The sequence below is a fragment of the Paramormyrops kingsleyae genome, chromosome 8 (assembly GCF_048594095.1).
Source record: "Paramormyrops kingsleyae isolate MSU_618 chromosome 8, PKINGS_0.4, whole genome shotgun sequence".
Lineage (NCBI taxonomy): Eukaryota > Metazoa > Chordata > Actinopteri > Osteoglossiformes > Mormyridae > Paramormyrops > Paramormyrops kingsleyae.
Window position 1 is genome coordinate 5,481,436 of NC_132804.1, and position 17,880 is coordinate 5,499,315.

Below are 17,880 nucleotides of genomic sequence, written 5' to 3' on the forward strand. Positions count from 1 at the left end.
GCCAGCCAGTCCATTTATCCGAGAGGCAATCTAAGCTGCATGCTGAATGCAGATAGAAGCGACATTCCTGTTGATCTGCACAACAGGCAGCTACGACCCTGCACCAGTGACGCTAATTAGCTACAGTGGGGGTCTGGGGGGGGGGCGTATCTATTGCCATCACCTTGTTCATAAGTTTCTCCACTGGGGCAAGACATTCAAATCTCATCAGCTTTTAATAACCTTGAGCTGGCGGAGTGGCTCCCGTTTCCCAGCGGCGTCTCGTCGCTCCACAGGATGGCTGGTTCGCCAGAGGACTTGGAAACGCTGCGTGCGAGACTTCCAGCTTAAACAGCCGGAGCACTGGGTGGCCCACGCAACTCGTACACGATCCAGTGAGTACCGTAATTCTCTGGCGATTATATCGGTCGGCGCTGGCAGGGATGCGAATGTTTTCACATACAGCTGGAATGAAACATACACTTGAAAGAGATGGCCTGTATTTCTGGATTTCACAATTAATAGATAACTGAATAATTGAAGTCATAAAAGTAAACTTATTCTTTGTCAGTGTGGAAGAAGCAAGTGTGTCCTTCATTATATTCTTATTGTATTTTTAAATTTTATTTTGATATCAGCTGCACCACAAAATCAAAATCACAAAAGAGACATTGAATTGTCGTTGTTGGCCCAAATTGTGAAATTAAATGACGCATAATTACAGACCGTAAGAGAGAGAAACGAGGTAGAATTGGCCAGTGTGGGCTTCATTAGATTAACTGCGAAACCTTTACAATTAATGCACTCGTGAAAAACTGCATAATGCCATTGTTCTTTGAGGGCGCCGGTTTCCATTAGCGATGCGTCATCTGTCTCGTTGCATTATTACGTATCCAGTGGAATGGCATGACGGTCATATGAAAATATGCAGTTCATTAATCACTTAAATAACCATTAGTCTTCAGCAGATGTGTCAGGCTATTCAGTGACTCATACTTGAGCTTAGTGGGGACAGTTGGTAATTAAGGTGTCTTTCTATAAAGTGTGTGTTTTTAAATCTTAATTACAAATGCCTATATATACACCTCTCTATGACATAATAATTTATTTAGTAAAATGAGAAAGAACATACAATAATGGGGTTAAGCAACACATTGACCTACAGACATTGTCAAGGGAAGAGATGAGATCGCTTTCTCAGCTGCATCAGCAACCTTGAGATGGAAGAGGGGGGTGCGGGGGGGGGGGGGCAAATATTTCAGAACGGCTGCACACCAGCGACCTCGCATCGGCATACATCATCTACCCATATGTCGCTAATGACGATAGACCCAATTACACACGCTTTCACAAAAACATCAATTAAAAGCCCGCCTTACATTACGATAGGTAAAGGCTGCCGTTAACCGTGATATTCACTTTGGTTGCTAATTGCAGTAGGTAGTGCATAAAGAAAATGGTGCACATGTTCACGAGGACGCATCTGACCTGAGACTCTGCAGTCGCAGTAGGTTTTTAATCTCCTTCGAAGGGCAAGGCTGCCTTGAATTCGGGCGCAACATCTGCTGCAAGTCTTTGAACAAACATAATTCTGTTTTCGAGCCCCTGTGTCTCACACATACAGGGAGCAGAGACAACAGGATACATTTAATGCCGATGTGTTTTGGTTTTTAGCTATCAGTGTCAATGTTATGCTGCTGGGTTTGCATGGTCACACAGACATTTCGAAGAGGAAAGGCAAGGTGACATGGGTCTCAGATTAGCATCAGCATCACGATGCACTGGGCCTGGTTTCTGACTGGCGGGGGGTGTGGATGCAGCAGAGTGAGGCCAACTCCACCCCTGCAAGCATGAGTCTGATCACTGGGAGGCAGCATTAAGCGGGTTGGGGGCCAAATGTTGGGACGGGGGCCACAGCCTGGGAGGTGAAGACTCAGCAGTTTCACTGTTCTGCAGAAAAGCATCCTGGCAAAAATGGGAGTCACCTAGCGGATGAACACATTTCACTCGTGAGGTTATTTCAAGCAAAAATTCATGCTTATTTTAAGCTGCACTAATAGACTTATTGATCTCTTTTCCTAAATTTGTAAGTCGTTTTTTCATGACGCCGCATGTCTTTATACTTTTGCTTACAGACTAGCCAGCAATGTAGTACTTCATGACAGGGATCATAAGTCAATGGTCCTCAGGTCCCCAGATGCCTTCCTGCTTAGTGTTCTTCAGCTGGACACTCAATGTGAATTGTATGAGCAAAAATATCCAGCTGAAAAAATGAGCAAAACATTCTCTGGATAAATGGGACAGCTATGTGATAAAATGCTGTATAGCCACAGTGACAAAGAGGAGAAGTGTTTACTCAGTGCGGAGTCACCACTGATTCAGTGAAGTGTCCATTTAATGATTGCCACTTGCACTTATGCAGACCCAACAGCAGATGGCAGAATGCAGCAGAAAGATAAAGCTTTGCGACGTGGGAGCAGAGGATCCTGTCTCTCCTCTTCAAACATGCCGCCACGCTGCCTGAGGCCTTTTAGAAGCTAAACCTTCTGAAGGCATGCTTTATTGTCACCCCCCCACAGTGAAAACAGAGCTCACAGAGAGATTACAAGCACAGCCCAGGGAATGGCTAGATAGCAAGCAGCGGGAAGTGAGATTCGGGATTAGACTCAGTGAAAGATGATGCTGGGAGTTAAGGTGGGCTGAAAGGGACCACACCTGTAAAACAGGTCCGCACCTTGAGTTCTGGGACATAATTAGCAGAGTGTCCTTAATGTGGGGGGGGGGGGGGGGGGGGGTTCAAAGGCCAAAAGGGAGGCAGGAAAGCCTTGCTTAGCATCACTGTTTATCTTGCAGTGCAACACCTGACACAACTGGTGAATTGTCTGTTGCAAATGCTTATGGGTAATGATTTATTATTTTTTTTAATGACACTCAGTTTCAGTGTTAACATTAACATTTTGATGTCTGGCAACATTTTCATGGTATAGCTTTGTTTTGTGAACATTTAAAGTATTTGACTCTAATGCATTTAACATCTCAAGGTCAACTTGAATACAACGACTTGACTCTTGTACCTTGAGGTTTTTTTGTGGAATTAGGCTGGGTGAACCCATAACGGGGCACCAGTATGTCGCCATGACGATATCGTCTGCACATGAGTCCAACCTGTAGCGTGTGACGGTGGAAGGACGGAGGCCCACATGGGCAGAGGCAAATGGGCACACACACAGACCTGAGGTCAGATTTAAAAACCATAATCCTGGGAATGGGAGGCACACACACAGACCTGAGGTCAGATTTAAAACCATAATCCTGGGAATGGGAGGCACACACACAGACCTGAGGTCAGATTTAAAACCATAATCCTGGGAATGGGAGGCAAAGACACCATCCACTGAATCAGAGCCCCCCCCCGGGCTTAAAAGAAATCTCAGAGATGTTCTTCAATTATATAACGCTTATGTAAGATCTTATGTGAATAAATAAATTGGGTCATTAAACCAGAAACATACTTTTCATATTCCCTAAAATGTCCACGATCCATCTATCCATCCATCCATCCTTCAGCCGTTGCCCTTTGCTTTCCATGTTGGCATGGAATTTCTTCATTGTAAGATGATAAATGATAATCAGTTTTATAATAATATACAGGAATTAATGTTATATTTAAATAGCACTTTTCAAGACACCCAAAGCGCTTTACATGTCTTGCTAAAAGTTGACCTCCTGTGTCTCACTTCATATGAGGATGAAGAAACGTCTCGCAGTGAAAGGCTGGGTGATGTGCAGTAAGAAAGTACCATGAATCACCAGATTTATATTGTGGTCCCAGGGTGGAACAGGAGCTATTTTCTGTCGCGGAAGGAAGCCGCCACCGTAAAGGAGAGGATCTCATTACACCAGCAGTGTTTTCCGTCTCAACCACAATCCTGCAACCGGGTCGTAAAAGTTCTCATAGACAAGATGGTATTTGATCCTCTGGTTGAGCTGTGGATTGACAGATTGACAGTTTGCCCTCAGTATGTTCTTCAGCAGGCCCACCCTCCTCGGGGAATTTCAGCACCTGAGAAATACAGAAGCGTTCCCTCAAAAAGTCAGGTGAGAGACACATGTGTGGTTCTGGGTGAAGGCCTAGTCGTTATCTAGGAAGGCTTTGATGCAGCTGAATCTAACATTTAAAATTTAAGACAGTTACTAACACAGTTCACATCATGCAAAAGCAAATATTTGGCAACTGAATTAAACTGAATTAAACTGAAGTTTAATCAACATGCCAGCATTTTCAGACATCAGTGATAAATATGCAGAGCTATTCTGGAAGACAAAGCCAGGACCATGAGCTCTCCTGGACACTGTAGGGCAGCAGAAATACATGTTTTCAGTTTCGTCATTGTAAGATGATAAATAATAATCGGTATTATAATAATATACAGGAATTAATGTTATATTTACACAGCACTTTTCGAGACACCCAAAGTGCTTTACAGAATCAATGAGGAGCCACTTCAGCCACCCCCCCCTCTGTATAGCCCCCTCCTGGATGATGCAACACAGCCATCCTGCACCAGTACGCACACCACACAGTAGCTAAGGTGGTGAAGGGGCAGGAGATAGTTCACCAGTTAGATATAGGGGATGATTAGGGGGCCGGATTTCAAAGGGCCACAGTGGACAGTGTTAGCCAGGACCTCGGGGTACCACCCCCCCCTTACACTTTCCACAGATGCCCAGGGATCTTTTATGACCTCAGGGAGTCAGGAACTCGGTTTTACGTCTCATCTGAAGGACGGTGCCAGTTTTGAAGCACAGTGTCCCGGTCACTGCACTGGGGCACTGCGATCCACACAGTCCACAAAATGCACCAACCTGCTGGCTACACTAACACCTCACCCAGCAGCATCACTGGTTTTTTAAGTTGGTCTCCCATCCAAGTACAGGCAAGGCCAAAACCTGCTTAACGTCAGGCGGAGCTCCAAGGGTGAACGGCAGGTGGTATGTGTGCTGATATTTTGAGATGCCAATTATCCTACCCGCATGTTTTTTTTTATTGTGGTGGGAAATCAGAGCAGCTAAGTAAGATGGAGAGAGTTTGTAAGCTCCACACACACAGCAGGGGTAGGAGTTCAATCCCCAACCTTGGATATGAGAGACCACCATGACTGAATCATACCCAATAGACGTTATGGCATGGATTATGTCATGGATTATGTCATGGATTATGGCATGGATTATGGCATGGATTGTGCCATGAATGTAGGTTATGTATCTTACCTCTTATTTGGTTTTCACCTACGATTAGGTCCAACCTTTTTAACGTGCAATTGTCCAGAGGTGCCGTATGGGGGGGGAAGTTACTCAGGGGCCCTAAAAAATTTGGAGCACCATTGAATTAGTCTCAGCTGGGGGCCCAATATGACACGCTTTCATGCAGCCCAGAATCTCTAGCGGCAGCCCTGCATGTGTCTATTTTACACGCCTTTCCTGACTGTTGACAAAATCACAGCATGAGTCTCTATTCCAGGGATACCCAACTATTTTCCCCAAATGCCAAATTCCATCAGCGACACAAAACCAAGGTCCACTGCATCTGAAAAAAAAACACGGACTGGGAAAAAAATTGCTGAGCGTTGGGGGGGATCTATGAGGCAGTCTGCATTCGATTGTATTTCAACCCGGAGTTCACTGGTTGGTGACCACTGAGCTAATAAAAATGCAGTGAATCACCATGACCAATGGCTTGTTATTGAATTAATCATTTCTGGACTTGCGAATACTGCTGAAAAAATCCATTTCGTCCAGCTTTTTGTAACAGAATAATATATGTATTCATTCAACATACAGACCAAGAAGAACATCTGACAGGATTTGATTCGGCTAAGAATGGGTAGAAAATACAGAGTTGTTTTCTTTGACTCGTTGCTTTGGGATAACCTGCATTTAGGCTTGACTCTGCATCCCTTTAACCCACATCCAGAGTCAAAGCCAGCTGCTTCCCATCCCCTGCTGCCTGGTGCGGTCGCTGCTTTCATCCTGTTTCCAAACTGTGTGCCAACTCAGGTTTCCCACGCAGATGGTAATACTGACTGTATGCTGAGGGAGGTATACACTTTAGTCTACTAACATCATTTTTGAAAGGTGCATTTGAAAAATAGTAGAGCAAATACCCAAAACACAATCCACAGAATACATTTTCGAGTAAAATTCTGTTTACTTACTGATTTTTTGGAATTTAAGGAAAGTCCTTCTGTGGATTGCATGAGGACTTGAGTGGGTTTTGGTTCCCAACACTGTAACATACAATGAGGAAGCCTGACCTTTAGGTCACTGACGTTCTCATCTGTTAAACAGCAGAAAAATGGATGGTGTGAGTTCTTGAAATTTGCTCCTCAGTTATTTGTAAGTTTTCGTGTCTTTTACATAGGTGCAGAAAAGTCAATTTGCACGGGCATTTTAATTTTTCTGCATAATTTTGATTATTTTTTCAGTGGTCTCTTAGGATAACATACTTGTCTTTTACTTTATTCTCCTGTTACATAAGTAAGTGAATAAAAACCCCCCCATCGTATTTTAACTAAAGCTGCTTTGGTTTCAAATAAAAGTGTATAGTGAAGTAATATGAATACTGATGAATTATATAACAAGGGAAATGCATCTGTTGATCATTTATGACAAGTAATACATTGGGAAACTGTAAAAGTCTCTGGTTTTTAATGAGTGTATGTACTGCTATAACTGTGATTTCTCACCAGTGTATTTCAAGTCAGTTAAACTGAGGATTCTGTGACTTTGTGTGCAGATTTAGGGATGTTATTGCTTAAAGATGCCTGCAGAGCAATAAGTATAAGAATCTGTCTCCTCCACCTACCCCTCATGTGATCTGGACTTTGGCAGCCCGTATGAACCTGTCCTGAATCCGGCACCGACCCTGACTCCTAACCCACTTAGCTTTCCCTGTCTTGCTGGGCCCATCCGGTCCCTACAAACCCTAGAAAAGAAGCCACACCCCTGAACATATTGCTCTGCATCACTTCGGCTTATTAATACAGGCAGAGTACATGACCAGAGCAGGTGAGTCTCGCAAACACATGCAAACTGCAGACACAGTTGGGCATAGAATTGAGTTCACAACTGAGGAGGGCTGAGGTGACCGTGGGGGGCTGAGGTGACCGTGATTCTCGCTGAGCTTCCACACCACATGGACATCAGTTCATTTAGGTAATGTAACAAAGTGTCATGAGGGAGGGCAAGTTTGGACAAAGCCTTATGGTTTTGCTGCTGTATTTCATATTGTGTTATATTATGATACGTAATACTATATTATGTGGAATAACAATGTTATAAAACATTTAATATGTTTGACATGTCTTATTTAGTGTCAGTGTAAAATATGACAGTAGACATTGGTTTGAAATAATATCCAAAAGGGTATGTACTTTTAATAACAGCCGGCACAGTTTACAGAAAGGAACAAAAGATTTTTAGGAAGTGATCTGTTTACACATAAAATGAACTCATTCGCATTCTAGGGTTCTAATAAGCTTGCAGTGTAAATATGGCTAACAGACCCTTTTACTGTATGCTTTGCAGTCTGTCATTATTGACTACTTAGGCCTCAAACCAGAACTGTTGTTGCCATAGAAACAAAGCCACTTCATGCCAGATTATGAAGCATTATCGTATTGTAGTGGGTTTTAAAAGGATATGTACTTTTTTCATCAAGGTCCAAATCAAATCCCTGTTTTGTATCAAGGAAACATAACCTTTGTGCTAGTAAAGAACTAGGGGGGATTTTGTCCCTGTGTGATCCAGTTACGCCATTGTTTTAAATCTCACCAGTTTCCATAGTGGAGATTTTTCATTCTCTGAGGTTGCAACATGCCCAAAATGCTATAAACGGTAGTATTTTAAGTGGCCACTTAAGCAAGCTCTTTTTAATGTACAGTATGCTCTTACGTCAAGAAGGTTTATGTTGATCTTGCGTATGCATATTTCATAAAAGGAAGCACAATAGTTGCCCATTTCCTGCCCAGAAATGTAGGTGTGTATCTTTTTTTAGCATTGCAAATTCAAGTTGATGGTGGTAGGCTGGCATCCCATCCAAGGCGCCCCCTGCCTCGTGCCTGGCACAGCATCCAGGCTCATTGCTACCGTGTCCTGAAGCGAGGCGGCGGAAATTGGATGAACGCACACATAGATGACTGTAAACTCAAGCAGAGTTTGGAATCTCTCTGGCACATAAACTCCTGTGTGAATATTAAATGAGGCATTTTATATTTACCACAAAGGAGAGTTTAGTGAAGATTTTCTTATTAAGCAGTTTGCTAGTGTCCAGTTTTGAGTAATGCGAGTTAGCAATTACTGATTAAAATTTCCATTAGGAAAGCTAATGTCAACCACACTGGGCTATACTGAGCATTTTATGTTGCCTGAACCTTATCTGTGCTCCTGGCTTCAATGATGCCACCCGTGTTGGGGCCTGGCTGCCGGGGTCAGACCCGGTAGCGATTAGCAGGAAACGCTAATCCTCTTTGCGGCCAGTCAGTTTATCTCACCTACGTCAAGCCCGTTACCACGGAGCCGAGTCCGGCCGCAGGCCGGATCCTCGTTTTAACCCGTGCTGTAGGCACAGAAAATAAGTGCTAATTTAGCAGCTGAACAAAAAAAATAAGAGTTAATGACAAAATCCTGCTTGCGAGTTTGATGTGCTGTGGTTGGCGATACCGTGGCTACCCGGTTACAGTGGTTAGTGTCTGATTTCCTTGGTGACCTGGAATCTCTAAATTCCTCCTCAGGTATGATTTTGGGCATCTGCGTGACCTTTGATGGACAGGTGTCCCTGGCAGGACGTCCGCTTCCCTTGTATCTTTCCTTGGAGAGGCTCAAGCCCCCCCCCTCCCTATACTGCATAAATGCCAGGAAGATTAGTGGGGGCAGCATCAACATTACAAATATTTTGGCCAAATATGAAATAATACCTTAATTATCCATCCATCTCTTCATCTTCTAACTGCTTATTTCGGTCGGGCTTGCAGGAAGAGGGGCTATAGCACACTATTAATCATAATACTAATTATTATTTATAATCCCACAGAAATTAAAATATATACTTCTGTTGGCCTACAAGCTACAGATACAATTTTAGTTCTAAGAAATTAATTAATTAAGCTTCTAAGAAAATGGGAGATTAATTAGAACATGGGGGATGTATTTCCCGTTGTGTTCTGTTAGAAATACGCTGACAGACATTTTCCTCATATGAGTGGTCTTTGCGTAGATGAGCATGTAAAACAAAACAATCCATTCATCCGTCTTCCAGAACTGTTTACCCCGTACAGAAGCACATGGAGGCAGGAGATTACCCAGAAAGCACAGGGATTAGGACAGGGGACACCGTGGATGGGATGCCAGTTCATCACAACAAAGACAAACCTCTGGTTACCCGTTTGCCAGCAATTTTTGTTTACAGAGATACCTTAGTATTGTAGCAATGGGTATAGATGGGAGGACAAATGAATCAGTTTTGATGAAACAGAAACTGTTAATTAAGTAACTGTGCGGTTCAGAAGCAGTAACAGAAACTCCGCAATGGCTGTTGTAGTTATAATTGGATTACTGCACCTCACCAAAGTAAATGCCTGGTCTGCCTCTTAAGACATACTTAACCCCAGGCCACTCGCCTTACACTATGACCTATAACAGCAGGCCACTCCCCTTCATTATGAGCTATAACAACAAGTCTCTCCCCTGGCAATAGGTGCTATAATAGCAGGTCTCTCCCCTTGCATTTCAAGCAGTCACAGCAAGCCACCTCCTTTCTCTTAAGAGCTGGCCAGGCTAGCAAGGGGAGTGGCCCACTGTTATTGGTCATAGGGAGCGCTAGGATGTGGCTTGCTGCTGTTATAGCTCATAATGAAGGGGAGTGGCCTGCTGTTATAGCTCATAATGAAGGGGACTGGCCTGCTGTTATAGCTCATAATGAAGGGGAGTGGCCTGCTGTTATAGCTCATAATGAAGGGGAGTGGCCTGCTGTTATAGCTCATAATGAAGGGGACTGGCCTGCTGTTATAGCTCATTATGAAGGGGAGTGGCCTGCTGTTATAGCTCATAATGAAGGGGAGTGGCCTGCTGTTATAGCTCATAATGAAGGGGAGTGGCCTGCTGTTATAACTCATAATGAAGGGGAGTGGCCTGCTGTTATAGCTCATAATGAAGGGGAGTGGCCTGCTGTTATAGCTCATAGTGTAAGGGGAGTGGCATGCTATTGCAGCTCGTATTGCACGGGGGTGGCCTGCTTTTCTCGATCATGCTGTGAAGCAAGCTGCCTGCTCAAATACCTCAAACGGCGAGGGAAGAGGCCTGCTCTTACAGCTCACGCTGTGAGGACAGCAGCCACAAAGCAACCGCATCAAAGCAACCGCGAGAAAGCAGGGCTTGGCACGCGGGGGAGGGGCAGTGGGCACTCTGACGTTATCCTTCACTTTGATCTGCTGCCGCCACGTTTGCATTTCTCCCTCCAAAGAACTGTCTCCAGCGTGAGGCTTTGAGGGGCACTCAGGGCTCTGGGCGCTGTCTGCCTCATCGGTCACCCCCTGTCGGGGCGTCACTGCTGTAGTAATCGATGTCCGATCCAGTGAGCGAAGCGGAGAAAAGCTCTGAGAGCTCAGGGAGTGATGATTGGTATCGGGGACGAGGGTCATTTACCACTCGGGAAAATCATTCTACTTTTGAATGCTAAACCAGCATCCCTGCCTGTATGACACAACCTCTGAACTTCGTATGACTGAACATAACACTTCATCAGCTGATCCCTTTGTGGTTTTACTGCAGAGACTAAATCTATTGAGGAACAGTGGTGAGAACATTTCAAGTTATTTTTGGATAAGAAGAAATTTAGGAGGGTTATGGACACCTAATCATCCATCCATCTATTCATCCATCTGCTAACCGCTTCCACCCTGGACGGAATACCAGTCCACTACCGGGCCACATAATTGTCTATCTGTCCATTTTCCATATCTACTCCTCCAGTATAAGCCTGGAGCTTCTTCTAGTCGTTTCCCAGGAGATGCTGGCTTTTGTGTGCGTCTTTATGGGTCTGCCTGTGTATTCCAGCATCTGGAATTCTGAGCGACACGCCTCGCGTTCCATTGGTTGGGTCAGGGATGAAAACCTTCTTCATGGCTCTGGCTATCGCCTAACGCTGCCAGGCTCAGAATCCAAACTGGAAGAAGCCCCGCAGTGTCTCCACCCACTGCCGTCACGAGTCACTGTCGCCAAGACACACGTAGACACAGTGGGCTTCGTTCAGATGCGTGGTTTGCGCTGGTCACCGACGAGAACGGCTCCGCTTTCAGTCTCGTCTCTTTAAAAAGTGCCCGTTTGTTTTATCTGTAGGTCTGTCACTTAATGTCTGCTTGCCGAGCTGCAGCTCCTGCTTCACTCTTTTCATCTAAAGTGACATATGCAGGTATTTTTCCTGAATTTATTCACGTTAGTGCTTCCCTTTAGGGTCCAACAGCAGGGACCCTCCTTGGACTTCACTGAGGTTGCGTCCTTAACCACTATGCTTTATCTTTCTGTTTGTTTTCTTTCTCTACTGAATTAAATCAAAATTGTCTTTATTTCCAAGGAAAAGGCATTTAAAACGCAACATGCATGTAAAATATGAATGATGTTAGTAACGCTGGCAATCAATATTGAGTCCAACCCCTTCTCTCTCCTTCCCTCTCTCTCTCTCTCTGTTTCCCTTTCTCTCTCTCACACTCCTCCTCTCTCTGCTCCTCTCTCTTGTAGGAGTGACCGCTCCTCCAGCTGATCCTGGCACTCCTCTCTCTCCCTGCTGCGTTCTGGCGTTTGCCCCGCGTTGAAGGACAGGCCACGGTCTCGGTGCGCGGGGCCGTGCAGAGAGAGAGGCCGTCCGTGCCCCATCGACTGCGTCATCACCCCGGCTGTGTGGCTCCTTATTCACCATAAAGGCAAGTTCAGTGCTGACTGAGTTTGAGACCCTGCTTAGTGCGTAGCGTAAAGGGAGGAATCACGTTTCCAAAAGCAGCCTGATTCTGTGGAAAATTTACTTGCCTGCTGGTCTGTATGCCTTGTGGTGCATTTTTTAAAAATCTGCCATTGATTTATCCAGCATTGTATGGTTGACACATTTTTCAGCAATAATTCACTGCATTTTTTTCAGGGTGCATTTTATATGTTTTGCATATTTGATAAAAGTAATTCAAGGATTCAGTGGTTTTATTTGTCACATGAGAGGTATACTGTCAGACTGGGGGGGGGGTTTGCCCTGGCCGCGGCAGTTGGGTACAGTTTATATTGCAATGTCACATGGGAGCACACATGCAATAGTCATATTATGAAAGGATGCGATGTATAAAAGACTTTTAAATAATTTTAGAATCATTATTTAAAATAAGGCTAACACTGTTTAGGGTTTAAACACTGATACTCACTGATCCAAATGATACAATGTGCTTGTCTGATGTAGGCCCACAATCTTCAGTAGGTTTCATCCTCCTGCTCCACATGTGCAGAAAATTGGTCTCAGTAACACACAGACTCATAATGAAAGATAAAAAACTTACTTCGTCTGTTTCATCTGTATCATGACAGAAACGCGTCACATGGCAAAAAGCGCCGTTATGAACAGCGATCGCGGAAATATCTCATTGTGCTTTATTTGCACTACTGTTCAGCCCTAAATAGGTATGTGTTCCTGTGACATTACTTAGGGTGCGGGGAAAGCTGTAGAGGGTGGGGGTCACACTGGAGCTTCACAGAGAATGAGATGTGATTTTAACTGGGGGGGGGGGTCTGCCAATATTGGGGAATGTCTCCCCCCTATTTCCGATACCCCAGCTTCCAGTTATTCCAGTCAGGGTTGCGGGGGGCTGGTGCCTTTCCCTGAGGTTGGGGGCGATATTCCAGTCCATCGTAGAGCACATGCACAGTTACAGTTATACAGTAGTATGCAAAACTTTGGGCACCCCTCGATAAATAACATATTTTGGTCATTTTTTAATGGAAAAGATGTAAACATAGTCTCTGTAGGAAATGGAAAAAATGCACAATATTTACACCAAACATTATTATGTTATTATGCATAGTTACTTTTTATGTCATAAATTGAACAAAGATAAAAAATAAAAACATTATTGTGGCACCGTGCAAAAATTTGGGCACCCTACATAATCAGTACTTAGTAACACCTCCTCTGGCAGATACAGCTTGCAAACGCTTTTTATAAGCAGCTAAAAGTCTTTCAATTCTTGTATTTGGGATTTTCTCCCATTCTTCCTTGCAAAAGGCTTCTAGTTCTGTAATATTCTTTGGTCGTCTTGCATGCACAGCTCTTTAAAGATCTACCCACAAATTTTCAATGATGTTTAAATCAGGGGACTGTGATGGCCATTCCAAAGCCTTCAGCTTGCGTCTCTTGAGGTAGTCCATGGTGGATTTCGAGGTATGTTTAGGATTGTTGTCCTGTTGTAGAAGCCATCCTCTTTTCAGCTTCAGCTTTTTTACAGATGGTGTGATGTTTGCTTCCAGAATTTGCTGGTATTTAGTGGAATCCATTCTTCCCTCCACCCGTGCAATGTTTCCTGTGCCACTGGCTGCAACACAACCCCAAAGCATGATAGATCCACCCCCATGCTTACTAGTTGGCAAGGTGTTCTTTTCATGAAATGCTGCTCCTTTTTTTCTCCAAACATGCCGTTGCTGATTGTGGCCAAAGAGTTCTATTTTAACTTAATCAGTCCACAGCACTTGTTTCCAAAACGCATCAGGCTTCTGTAGATGTTCTGTTGCATACTTCTGACATTGGATTTTATGATGGGGACGCAGATAAGGTTTTCTTCTGCTAACTTTTTCATGAAGGTCTTGTGGAACGGTGCACCACCACTCCTGAGTCTGCTAAATGTTCCTGCAGTTTTTTTGCAGTCAAATGGAGGTTTTGATTTGTCTTTCTGACCAGCATGTGAGCAGTTCTCTCCAAGAGTTGTCTTGGTCTTCCAGATCTTGCGGTCTTGACCTCCACAGTTCCCCTGAACTGCCATCTCTTAATTACACTTCTCACTGTGGAAACTGCAAGCTGACAATGCTTTGCTATCTTCTTGTAGCCTTCTCCTCCATTGTGGGCATCAATAACTTTCATTTTCAGAGTCTTACACAGCTGCTTAGAGGAACCCATGGTTGTTGAGTGTCCACAAGTGTGTGCCCAAGGTTTGAAGAGTCAGTGTATTTGTAAAGCTTTGAAATTGGCACCAGCTGACATTTACTAATGACAGCTGTTGCCATGCAGCAGATCTAATGAGCTGATTAAGGTCTGAAACCTTATAAAAAGAATCTGAGACTTTGGAACTCTTAGGGTGCCCAAACTTTTGCACAGTGCCATAATAATGTTTTTATTTTTTATCTTTGTTCAATTTATGACATAAAAAGTAACTATGCATCAATGTTTCGTGAAAATATTGTGCATTTTTTTCCATTTCCTACAGACACTGTATTTACATATTTTCCATAAAAAAATGACCAAAATATGTTATTTATCGAGGGGTGCCCAAACTTTTGCATACTACTGTACATGACATGCTATTGAGACAGCAGCCAGTCCAGCTGCACGTCTTTGCCCTGCGGGGGGAGACCCCCACGACACGGGGAAGGCATGCAAAGTGCTCGTGCAAAATGGAGGCAGAAACACAGCAGTGGTGCACAAGGCGCAGTTAAAATGAATATGGGTGCATGTGGCTCAGTGCGTTTCTCTGTGATCAGATGGTCACCAGTTCAAATCCCAGCACTAGGACAGCAAAAATCCTTAATCCCCAATTACTCCAGGATCTGACCCTATGTTTTCAGTAAAAGTGTCTGCTAAATGAATGTAATTCATATGTTTTTCCTGGATGCAATTTTTAGAAGTGAAGGTCATGGTGGTTTAGTGGGTAGTACTGTTACTCGCCAGTACTCTGTGTGTGTATACATAACTGCGAGTCCATGTCTTTGTGCTCTGCCATTGGCTTCCTGTCCAGGGTGTCCCCTGCCCTGTGCCCTGTGATGGATGGGCTTCCTGTCCAGGGTGTCCCCTGCCCTGTACCATGTCATGGATGGGCTTCCTGTCCAGGGTGTCCCCTGCCCTGTACCATGTGATGGATGGGCTTCCTGTCCAGGGTGTCCCCTGCCCTGTACCATGTGATGGACGGGCTTCCTGTCCAGGGTGTCCCCTGTCCTGTGATGGACGGGCTTCCTGTCCAGGGTGTCCCCTGCCCTGTGCCCCGTGATGGACAGGCTTCCTGTCCAGGGTGTCCCCTGTCCTGTGATGGACGGGCTTCCTGTCCAGGGTGTCCCCTGCCCTGTGCCCTGTGATGGACGGGCTTCCTGTCCAGGGTGTCCCCTGCCCTGTACCATGTGATGGACGGACTTCCTGTCCAGGGTGTCCCCTGTCCTGTGCCCTGTGATGGACGGGCTTCCTGTCCAGGGTGTCCCCTGCCCTGTGCCCTGTGATGGACGGGCTTCCTGTCCAGGGTGTCCCCTGCCCTGTGCCCCGTGATGGACGGGCTTCCTGTCCAGGGTGTCCCCTGCCCTGTGCCCCGTGATGGACGGGCTTCCTGTCCAGGGTGTCCCCTGCCCTGTGCCCTGTGATGGACGGGCTTCCTGTCCAGGGTGTCCCCTGCCCTGTGCCCTGTGATGGACAGGCTTCCTGTCCAGGGTGTCCCCTGCCCTGTGATGGACGGGCTTCCTGTCCAGGGTGTCCCCTGCCCTGTACCATGTGATGGACAGGCTTCCTGTCCAGGGTGTCCCCTGCCCTGTGCCCTGTGATGGACGGGCTTCCTGTCCAGGGTGTCCCCTGCCCTGTACCATGTGATGGACGGGCTTCCTGTCCAGGGTGTCCCCTGTCCTGTGCCCTGTGATGGACGGGCTTCCTGTCCAGGGTGTCCCCTGCCCTGTGCCCCGTGATGGACGGGCTTCCTGTCCAGGGTGTCCCCTGCCCTGTGCCCCGTGATGGACGGGCTTCCTGTCCAGGGTGTCCCCTGCCCTGTGCCCTGTGATGGACAGGCTTCCTGTCCAGGGTGTCCCCTGCCCTGTGCCCTGTGATGGACAGGCTTCCTGTCCAGGGTGTCCCCTGCCCTGTGATGGACGGGCTTCCTGTCCAGGGTGTCCCCTGCCCTGTACCATGTGATGGACAGGCTTCCTGTCCAGGGTGTCCCCTGCCCTGTGCCCTGTGATGGACGGGCTTCCTGTCCAGGGTGTCCCCTGCCCTGTGATGGACGGGCTTCCTGTCCAGGGTGTCCCCTGTCCTGTGCCCTGTGATGGACGGGCTTCCTGTCCAGGGTGTCCCCTGCCCTGTGCCCTGTGATGGACGGGCTTCCTGTCCAGGGTGTCCCCTGCCCTGTGATGGACGGGTTTCCTGTCCAGGGTGTCCCCTGCCCTGTGCCCCGTGATGGACGGGCTTCCTGTCCAGGGTGTCCCCTGCCCTGTGCCCCGTGATGGACGGGCTTCCTGTCCAGGGTGTCCCCTGCCCTGTGCCCCGTGATGGACGGGCTTCCTGTCCAGGGTGTCCCCTGCCCTGTGCCCTGTGATGGACAGGCTTCCTGTCCAGGGTGTCCCCTGCCCTGTGCCCTGTGATGGACGGGCTTCCTGTCCAGGGTGTCCCCTGCCCTGTGATGGACGGGCTTCCTGTCCAGGGTGTCCCCTGCCCTGTACCATGTGATGGACAGGCTTCCTGTCCAGGGTGTCCCCTGCCCTGTGCCCTGTGATGGACGGGCTTCCTGTCCAGGGTGTCCCCTGCCCTGTGATGGACGGGCTTCCTGTCCAGGGTGTCCCCTGCCCTGTGCCCTGTGATGGACGGGCTTCCTGTCCAGGGTGTCCCCTGCCCTGTGATGGACGGGCTTCCTGTCCAGGGTGTCCCCTGCCCTGTACCATGTGCTCCGTGCTGCCAGGGATCAGTTCCAGGTCCCTTAGGACTCTAAACACAACAAGCGATTGGAAGATGGATGGAGGGACTTGCATCGGTCATTATAATTATTGTTACATTCAAGCTAGCAGAGGCAGCCGTTAAGGTGAACATCTGCTGGCCTACTTTGTTAGGAGAACATAAAAATATCGGGGCAGCAGGTCCCTCTTCGTACTCTTGGACATCACAGACATGTTCACATTTTCAGGAAACACCTGTAATATTTTTTGAGAGCATGTGGTGTCTTTGTACAGGAGACGTTAATTCAAACAACAATATTCTCAGGTTAAAACTGGTTTGTGGTTTCTAACTAAATCTTCAAACCATCACTCTGTATTTCTTTCCGTGTCTTGTTCAGTTTCTGCTGTGATATTAGTGCTGACCAAAAAGACTAAATCTCCATCCACACAAAGGTAGCATTCAAACACTCCTGGCTCAGAAGAGAATCGCGGCTGTGTTTTCTGGGTGTTTCTTGGGACGGAGCTGAATTCCTGTCCTGTGCGGCTGTGTACTTCCTTCCGACAGGGAGAGCGGTGTGTGTCAGTACTGATGAAGGTCACATCGGTGGAAAGTGACATTATTCTGTAAAATCAAGCCCCTCGGTGTCCCCTCCCTCCCTCGTCTGGTCACGAGACATGAGGGAGAGTCAGACGTGGGACAGACCGAAGGTAGAGAATCTCTTGGCGTCCATTAAGACATTTTGAGCTGGTGGCACGCCCAGACCAGAGCCTCCAGAATTTATATCCCTTTCCTGAAAGCATGCCGTTTCAGTTTTATTCAGCCCTATCCGGTTGCCATGGATGCAGTAAACAAACCCCGCCGGCCATCGCGGCGTGCCAGGGTCTCATTCTGCGGCGGGCTGTTGTGCCGCCAGACAGCGCCATTTGTTACAAGAGGGCTCTCGTGATTCACCCGCTTGGCCGTGTCTACAGAGCGCAATCCATGGC

At 46.6% G+C, this 17,880-nt stretch overlaps 1 protein-coding gene across 2 annotated transcripts in view; it reads left to right on the forward strand.

Annotated features, from left to right (window-relative positions):
• Positions 1-224: 224 nt before the first annotated feature.
• Positions 225-17,880, forward strand: part of LOC111853260 (neuron navigator 1-like) — a 126,720-nt gene continuing 109,064 nt past the window's right edge. The window contains exons 1-2 of one of the 2 annotated variants that reach the window (XM_072715036.1): positions 225-374; positions 11,773-11,954. The gene's annotated coding sequence lies outside the window, so the exon portion shown is untranslated. The remainder of the gene's footprint in view (positions 375-11,772; positions 11,955-17,880) is intronic. The other variant, XM_072715037.1, reaches the window with a different exon arrangement.